This window comes from Cupressus sempervirens, chromosome 2 (genome assembly GCF_028749045.1).
Source record: "Cupressus sempervirens isolate cs-2001-9-10 chromosome 2, ASM2874904v1, whole genome shotgun sequence".
NCBI classification, from domain to species: Eukaryota; Viridiplantae; Streptophyta; class Pinopsida; order Cupressales; family Cupressaceae; genus Cupressus; species Cupressus sempervirens.
The window spans coordinates 782,442,853-782,453,287 of NC_143119.1; the positions used below are offsets into that span (position 1 = coordinate 782,442,853).

Consider the following 10,435-nt stretch of genomic DNA (forward strand, 5'->3'; position numbering starts at 1 on the left):
ATAGTAAGGCACAACACAAATTCTCAAATATAAATAATAGTCAACTATCATTTTACTTAGATCCCTATGAAAATGTAGCACTGAAATACAATATACATTGGAGTTAGGAATTTGGTTGACAACCAAAATCAATTGAATTGAAATAAGAAACTTCACCAAAGAATCAACTAAATATGTAATTTTAAGCATATTTTGCTACTCAAAATGTTACGACTTCTTCCTTCTTGACCTTAAACTCGTGACATTTTCTAGTTTTACAAGGGGAAACATGATCTCTCCAACTGTTAGTTTTAAATGGCTTCCACCTTAGGCGCATAGAGTCTTTGAACTAGATAGATAAAATACACAACCATACTGAAGACCATGGAAATAGAGGATAACATGGAAAATACCAAACAACAAGTTCGATGATGATGAAGACTACAGTGAAGGTAGAAGATCCCAGACATCATCAATTAATACCAAACTACCGAATGGAGTATACAAACTCGAAAAGATAAGACACACCTTACAACTAAATAAAACTCTAGAAGCTACCATCAAATGGCATGACATTGAATCATTACCAATAAATGAATACAACATAGAGAAGCTACTAGATATGGTATTTCTATTCATTTTTCAAATGAAAGAGTGCAGTAGGTATGCAACCATGACTAAGGAAAGTGCAATTTCACAGCATTTGCCATGCTGATGTTGAGATACAAACCTGTGCAATCCAATCTCCCAAGGAATAGACAGCACCACGTATCGCCATCTTTTCCAAAACAAGATTTGTCATAAAGCGATGTTAGAATAGTTACTAAAATGGTCATAAGTTATGTTGTTATAGTAAAAGAATACTTTAACTTAAGAAAAAAAACTATACAATATTAAAACATGATATTGTGCTTTAAAAACTAAAAAGGTACCTGTAACGAAGAACTTCATTTTGACTTGCTAATTGGTTGTCACTATTAACTATAAGCTTATCTTTAAAGTTTGAGCTTCACTTGGTTTCGAGAATAGTTAAATATTCTCTACTTAACAGGGCCAACCATGTGAAGGTGGAAGCTCATTTGCCCCCCCCCCCCCCCCCCCCCCAACAGCACTCTAAATTCCCTATTAACATTTAATAACATTCAATTCATCCATTTTTGAAATATAACATTCAATCATTATAATCACATGATAACATTCATTAACACATAAAATTCATAAACACACAACATTCATGAATAATTCAAAAGTAAGTCATTCTCATCAAACACCTGCTTTCTTAAACTTTTTGAATGACGAGATTTCATCTTTGGACCACAAACTGGACATGCAAATTTACCCTTTGTCTGAAGACCTACAAGATCGTGTATAATTGGATTAAATGTGTTAACTTTGACATACCAAAAAAGAGGTGTCAAGAAGAGAACATACCACAAAAATGTGTTAGCCTAGGGGCATCATGTATTGTCCATACAAGCATTGCATGAAATTGAAATTGTCTTTGTCCTATTGGTCTACAAATTTCATACATAGTAACCCCATTCCATAACACCACCAACTCGTCGATAAGAGGTTCAATATATACGTTGATATCTTTGACTTGGTACTTACCTAGTCGAATGAGCAAAAACATTACATAATTATTTTGACCATTTCATGGATTAGTAATAATAAATTAATTTAGATGACTACTAAATCAAAAAATACCTGGAATAATCAGTGTCAACATTATGTGCTCTCTCTTTATGGACAACCAAGGAGGTATGTTATTGTTGATAACAAAAACAAGCCACACTGAGTAAGTAGATCTCATCTCTCCATAAGGATATACACCGTCTGCTGCCAATGAAAGCTTGAGATTACGAGGTTCTTCTTTAAAGTGTGGCCATTTTTCCTCTATTTCCTTAAATGCCGAACCATTTGTAGGCATTCGCATAATGTCATCTTGACTTCTATTGCGTGCATGGTAATCCATAAATTGTGCCAAGCTATTGCACTTGAATAATCGTTGCAGACGTGGAATAATGGGAATATGCCAAAGAACCTTGCGAGGTACCTTTTTTGTTAATCGATCTGATTGATATCTACTGATATGACAAGTAGGGCATTATGTTGAAAATTCATGATGTTTATGATATATAATATGATCGTTCGTACATGCATCTATTGTTTGATACTCCATTCCAATATCTTTCATGATGGCAGATAATTCTCGGTACGAGCGAGGTAGAATGTTTGATGGTGGTAACAAACACTCACCTATCAACCTATGACCAAAAATATAATTTCTCAATTTAAAGAATATTAATTGCTACACGAACCCAATGTTAATTGTAAGGGAACTACAACTAAAATAATGAAAGAAGATGGCATACCTTAACATGCATGTCATTGCTACATTGGATAAACAATTCATAACCTTCGAGTTCACCAATAGCAATACAGTGGCAAGAAGAGTTATTTTGGAGCCTTCCTATAGGGACTGGTGTGCCTTCTCAAGTAAAGGTACATCAAACTCTACATCATCATCACCATCATCATCATCATCATTATCATCTTGATCATTGTGATCATTTTGATCATCGTGATCTTCATCATCCTAATCTTCTTCCATGGTATCATTACCTTCTACTTCAATATTCACACCTCTATGTTCCCTCGTTTGGAAATCCGCATTCTCCAAATTGTCATGGTCCATAACATGAAACTCAGGGATGTTGACCTATATGAAAATGATGACCTTATATTAACGATGACCATGATGTCATCATCAAATCATGTCTTATGTAATTTATAAACTATTAAAATACATACCAATGGGCGATACTCGTTTCCCCCTTCAATGTGACCATGTTGCCTACAATGTTGCTTAGCTGTTGTGATTAGATATCTTCAAGTCTTTAAGCCCTTACACATTTTGCAAGGACAATAACATTTTCCATCACCTTTTCTTTTTAAGTTAGACCACAATCTAGCAATTGTCTCCCTATTTTTTTGTGCGTTGATATCGTCAGACATGGTCTTTCTTGAATGTAATGACTCGTTGGTGGAAGAAGGATGATTTGTTTGCAACCTGCAGATGGAGTAGAAAGAGGAAGACACATATAAAAAGGAGTTAGTTCTCTAAACCAAGTAGGAGTTAGGACATGCTGGAGTGGGGTCAGCCCAAGATATTTTCGAATCTTGAAGAACCTGGTAAAGGGTATTTGGAAAGGTGAAAATAAACAAGTATTTTTATAGCTACAAAGGAGGAATCGAGAGCATTATAAATAATGAAGAAGAAACTTAAATCCATACAACTTCACCTCTATTTACAATTTGACCTTTTTGCAAGTGAAATATGACAATATACAAAATTTCCAATCACATTTTCACTTTAAAAAGAACACCAAATATACCTTTGCTACAATATCTTCTTCAAATTCTTCGCTATCAGATTCTTTAGAACTGCAAGCTCTTATGCAGAAAAAAGATGAGATGTACTAAGTAATTTTTGATGGGAAATATTTAAACAAATCAACTATCAAAGAAACAATTTATGAAATTCAGTTGCTTTATTATGTACTAAAGACTTGGCAAGATGTTCCCAAGTCTATCTATAGAATGCCTATCTGCATGGTTGTTTGCAAATAGTCTAGTATGGTGCCGCTTTTGAACAACAACAAATGTCACTGGGGCTGGTAATTTGGCTCAAGAGATGCACAAGCCTGTTGACACCACATAATTTTTGGTTCATCATATAGCATTCAACTATCTTCTTTAACAAAATCCAAAGAGAATACAAACAAACTAATGAGCCGTGTCTATCTCGATTGAATAGCAAGTACTATAGTGAGTATTAGGAAACTGACCTTGTGAATAGCATCCAGTTCATAAAGTATTAGGAAAGTGACCTTGCTAATTAGTTTAACATAGATTTGTGAACAAAAAATTCATAATAAAAATCTGATTTTTTTCCACACTTGTTCAAACCATATAATGAAATGACAAAAAATGAATTGTATACAAAGACCATATTGTAGGCTATCCAAGTTGAAAGTGAATAGATGACCTTTATGGGGTGCTTTACCAAGTGGAGCAAGTATGTGAGAGCTTGAAGATGGGGTTAAATGAAATTGGGAGATCTTAAAAGTTCTCTCTCAAATTTTGAAATGGTTCTGGAGGTTCACCCTGAGAACTGTGAGAGCTTGAAAGCTGTAGGCCATATATATGCTCAACAAGGGCAGGGAGAGAAGGCTTTGGAAATTCTAAGAAAGAAAACTCGCATAGATCCACGTGATGCTCATTCCTTTATTAAAATGGGTGAGTTATTGATATCATCAGACCCTAGTGCAGCCTTAGATTCTCTTAACACAACAAAGTCTCTTCTGAAGAAGAGCAGAGAAGATGTACCCATTGAATTGTTAAACAACATTGGGGTTCTTCATTTTGAGCGTGATGAACTAGAGTTAGCTCAGCAAAATTTCATGGAGGCATTAGGAAATGGCGTTTGGGTTGAATTCATCAATAAAAGCCCCAGTATCAATTCTGAAGTTTTTCCTATGTGTTTAAAGGATATGGAATTCTTCCATTGACTAGAAGAAGAAGGTGTTTCACTTGAGTTGTCATGGGATAAAGTGACAACACTATTTAAATTGAGTTGCTTTTTAAATACTATTTAAATATAATTTAAAATATGAATTTATCCATGAAAAATCCAATGAATAGGTGCTCCTGCATCATAGACGGAGATGTTGATGCAAGGTATGATGTTACTGACTTCCCTCTTAGCACCCTAGTCCACCAACTCATACATGAAACCATGGGACAAAAAAGAAAAAATGTTGGATTTAAAAGCTTTTCCAATCAGTTATTAGTAGTATGAACGAGGTCTGCATGTCAAATTTGAATGAAGCCCTAAGATTCATTCAAAGCCCCCACACCAATATCGGCATGGAGGCTTCGAGTGAAGCCCCTTGGGACCTTCATTCAAAGATTTGGCTTCATTTGAAGCCCCTAAAATTTAGCTTCCCCACTTTCCATCCGATTTCTTCATTATGGAAAGTGGGAACCATTATTGTGGCCCTACCTAGGAACAAAATTTTATCACCTAATTTTCCTTTTGTTGACTTCATGATCTTTCTATGAAGCAAATAAAATAATAACTAACATTTTCTATGTTTCAAACTTCTATGTTGACTAAAAAGCATCTGCTAAAATAACTTTATTTGACAAATTCCATTAAAAAATTATAACCTTTTTCAACCTAGACTTATATTAGACATTTTATAAGTTACACTAGATTAACATGTTTAAAAGTAACTACACATATCTAAATGTGTGCACTACATAAGTGTGCGATAAAAATATATATGTATATTTCAATCTATCTTGACATATGTTCATAATCACTCGTATGAAAAAGAATGTATTCAAATACTTCAAGCTCATCTTTGTCATTTGGCTCCCCAAAACTGTGCATCCAAGTAACAAAATATTATAGAAAGTCAAGTATTCAAACTATTTGCTATATGTTACAAGAGAATGATAGATCGTTCATTGTTGAATATATAAAATATTTCATATACCACAAAATAACTATTTTATAAATGAAAACTTTCATACATGGGATCAAGCATTCTGGTTGTTTGAAAGTCTACTGGACATTGTGAGCTTGCATAAAAAATATCACAATAGTCCTTGAATGCTTGAATGTTCTTTTTTCACCTAAAAGTAGTGGTGAATATAGAAATAATGAGACATTTTATTTAATCTACTATATGGATTTGAAGCAAACAAAATTAATATAGCAACTCAATGCAAAGGAAAATCAATATATTTAATTTAAAATAGTCTAAATGTGTTCATACAAAAACTATAAATGATTATCCCTATTTAATTGATCTTTATATATTCCTAGTTTTTCAGCTAATGACCAGCCAAATGAAGCCCATAAAGACAACAAGACACAATTTATACTCAAATTAGCATTTTAGAATATTATGAGTGAACCACTTTTCTTTCTTTGTAGCCTATTTTACCTTGGAAATAGGATACCAAATCATGTTGTTATCCTTGATTTATAATCTTATCCTAGTTGATATTTTCTAACAAAAAATTCAATAATCTATTTAGATAACTTGTCTTTTATAGTGTTAACCATTCTCCAAAAATACATTTTTTTTTTCTAAAAACATCTTCGAACTCAATGGAAAGCTCATGATTCAACTACCTCTTGTCTCCTATTGAGGTATTTTGGGAATGATATAATAAATAATTCATTCCATCCTACATTGGTAATACTTCTTATTTGGTGAATACATCATTTCATCAAAAAGACTCTTTGTGTGGTGAACCTTTAGTATTTTACCTATATAGTAGATAGATCAAAAGCAACAGCATATTTAAATAAACTAAATATCTCTAGAAACATATATGTATATATGTAATAATGTAAATCAAATCAATCTGGAATATTTTCAAGATATAAGTTAAATTCTCATGGATCATTTAGAAGTCATATGTCACAAAAATCTTCAAGTGGGTTACAATTTCTTATTTTTGAAAAATAAATCAAATATTGAATAAATTTGAACCTAAGATTTATTTAAAATAATTTTAAGATATATATTCAATAAAAAAAAAAGATAATAGAACTATATCATTGAACATAAGAGGAACAAAATTTCATCACTTGATTTTCCTTTTGTTGACTTCAAAATCTTTCTATGAAACAAATAAAAAACAAATAACATTTTCTATGTTTCAAACTTCTATATTGACTACAAAACATCTTCTCAAATAACTTTATTTGGTGAATTCAATTTAAAAGATTAGAACCATTTTCAACATAAACTTATACTAGATTTTCAACAATTTTCAAACTTCTATTTTGACTACAAAAGATCTCTTGGAATATAGATCATCCATTGTTGAATATGTAAAAGATTTCATATACCATACTATTTAATCTTGCCAGGCTGTTTGAACAACTACATGACACTGAAAAAGCAAATCTTTTGTATAGGCTAATATTGTTCAAGTTTCCTAATTATGTGGATGCATATCTACGACTTGCAGCCATGGCCCAAGCTCGAAATGAGATCCAACTAAGCCTAGAATTGATTGGGGAGGCACTTAAGGTGGATAAAACCTCAGTAAATGCAATTACCATGCTTGGTAACCTGGAACTGAAAACAGATGACTGGCTTAAAGCAAAAGAAACAATTAAAACTGCACAAAATGTATCAGATGGTAAGGATGCTTATGCTGACATTTCTCTTGGAAACTGGAATTATTTTGTAGCTTCACGCAATGAGAAGAAGGATCCAGATGTGGAGGGAATACATCTTGATAAGGATAGGGAACTGTATTGTAAAGTGTTGGCTCAGAGACCTGGAAATGTCTATGCTACAAATGGGGCAGGCATTGTGCTAGCTGAAAGGGGTCATTTTGATATTGTAAAGGAAATTTTCACACAGGTTCAAGAAGCTGCAGCAGGAAACATCTTTGTTCAGATGCCTGATGTGTGGGTAAATCTAGCACATGTTTACTTTGCACAAGGACAGTTTGGGCTTGCAGTGAAAATGTATCAAAATTGTTTGAGGAAATTCTATTTTGGCATTGACACTCAAATTTTATTATATTTAGCTCGATCACATTATGAAGCAGAGTGGCAAGATTGTAAAAGAATAAAATCATCAATATTATAAATTTCAATAATAATAAAATCATCAATATCAAAATGCACCTCATCCTATTATGTAAAATGATGTGGGTGGCTCTCCTAGAATTTCATATTTTGCATGTGATCTATTGGGTAGTTGACTGTACCAATTTATTCTTTATAAAATATATAAATATCCTTATTAGGAAATCATATTTCCAATATTAAATAAAAATGACATAATACTTCCACTATTAAATCAAAATGACATACAAATAGCTACAAATAATAACTATTATTTTTCCCATTATCCTTGAGCAGTAATAAAAAATTACTTCAAATTATATGAGAACTCTATGAGGGTGGAATGTACGGTCTCTACAGCAACTGAGAACTTTGGACGGTTTGGTCTGCACTAAGTCATATTCATAGTGGAACAAGAATGTCCATGACATATGAAAGAAATCTAGTTTTGGAAAATATACTTTATGTGGCTCCATATGGGATGCATTGCGTGCAATTACTCAAGGATGTCATAGAAAACAAGAAAGGAACATAATGTTTGAAGATAACTCGAGAATTATATCATTTGAGTTAAAATGATAGTGAATCATCTGATTATAAGGGAAGAGCAATTAATATTACAAAGGCACTGAATTAATTAACAAACATCTACAATTTTATCTTATTAAAGAGTTAGCATTTGGTAGTATGAATAAGACAAAAGACGAATAGGGAAAATGGGGTATATATATATATGGGGTAATGTACTCACTATCATGGTCAAATATTAGTTATGCTGCAATATGGTAAATCATCAGATCTAATATGGTCACCTTAAAAAAAATCTTAGAAACATAATATTTGTGCAAGGTAAACTCTGAACTAATGGTTATTATATCCAATACTAAAGAACATGCATGATTATTACATCAAATAGTTCTATCTATGAATAATGATAGGGATATTTTAAATGCCATTACATGAACACTTGAATATTCCTGTTAAACCTAAATCAATCTTAAATGACAACAATTTTATCTTTGTCAAATCTATATAAGACTTTGATGATAGAAATATAATCTTTGTCAGCAAGGTATATAATATTCCCATTGTTGGAGAAATTTCTAGAAAAAATAGTAGGATGTTTACTACATGGAAAGACTATAAAATCCTTGAATTGGCTTTGATGAACCAAATATTATAAGGGTCTTTCCCCTTAGATGAAATAGATAAATTGACCAGTAAGAGGCAAGCATAAAGATGAGTTCAAAGTTATTGAAGATTCCATAATCCCCATTTGGTGCTACAGAATTAGGACCCATCTAAAAAAATAGATAGATAATTAAAGGTGTTGTAGAGACTTGTACAATAATCAAGCATTTTAAAGCTAAGTGCAAATATCTCTGAAGTGGAAGAGAGAAATCACATCCTCTATGTCAAGGAATGAACTAGACCCCATCAGTTTCATAATAGGGGTTGAAAAAAAGTACTTTCTTAGCATCTTGAGTGAAACCACAAAAATCACAATTCGTAAGTGTTGCTTTGCCCACATGATTTTGATTAACTCACAATATCATCTACATCCCATCTCAAAAGACTGTGCAAAGAGGGTCGCTTGAAAGATGCGTTACACATTTTGTTTACTCTAAATAACACTTGTGTAGACTCTTCTACATATATTCATCTATTATAGGCTTGCATTGACAAGAAAGCCCTTGTAGAGGGTAAGAAAATCCATTCTCATATCAATGACAAGGGACCTTTATTTTCCAGAAACACATTTTTACAAAATGTGATTATCAACATGTATGAAAAGTGTGGAAGTTTAGTGAATGCTTGAATTTTTTTGAATTCACAGTTGAACCTGACGTATTCTCTTAGAATGTTATAATTTCAACTTATAGAAAACATGGGTTTCCTAAAGAGGCATTCACCCTGTTTTACCAAATGCAGAGAACAATTGTCCAGCATGATCTCTTCACCTTCTCACAACTCTCCCTGTACGTTCCTGTATGGGTTCTCTAAAACATGGTTTGCAGATCCACAACATATTACTTAGATGTGGATTTCAATCTAATGTTGTTGCGATGATTACCCTAATGGACATGTATGTGAAATGTGGAAGCATGCACAATGCGCATGAAGTATTTGAAGAAATGCCTCAAAGAGATGTGGTAGCGTGGAATGTGATTATTGCTTGCTGAAAATGAGGGTTTTAGTAAATTTTTGAATCAAACGCACCCGTTAATCTGTAGCAGACGTGCCCTTGTATTAAGTCTTGAGCATTTATCATGATTTTGTGTTTTTGAATTCCATTTGTTGCATTCTGATTTTGTGGTTCCAATTAAATTTTTTTTTGCTAACACAGTTGATGGATAGGTATCCAATAACACCATCCTAATTTAGTACCAAGGGTTGCAAAACCCCTTAGAATAATAGGGATCTACTGTTTCACATGCAATGGTCGACCCGGAACCAACAGAGGTAAAGGCACCACCAGAAGCATTTGAACTGGTCACAGCTTATGGTCAGTCTGCTGAAACACGGGGTCAAAAGGGAGACACTCTTCTGGATCATAGAAAAAAGGTTGCTTCCAATATATTTAATAGTAAGATGTCTTGGCCAAAGAAAATTCATTTTGGGGCCAAGCCCAATAAGTTTCAAAGCTTTTGAGTAAATCTTGTTTGAGGTTTCAAGCAAATGGGGATTAAATGAACACATGATTAATGGATTCTTCAGGCTTTTCACATTAAATGCACATGTTATCAAGAGAAAATCTTCTCCAATTTAGATTGTTAACTTTAATGA

The 10,435-nt window shown here is 32.9% G+C and overlaps 1 pseudogene; it reads left to right on the top strand.

The window, feature by feature from the left end:
• The first annotated feature begins 4,088 nt into the window (after nt 1-4,088).
• LOC149575820 (protein CTR9 homolog) lies at nt 4,089-9,831 on the top strand (annotated as a pseudogene).
• The last annotated feature ends 604 nt before the right edge of the window (nt 9,832-10,435 follow it).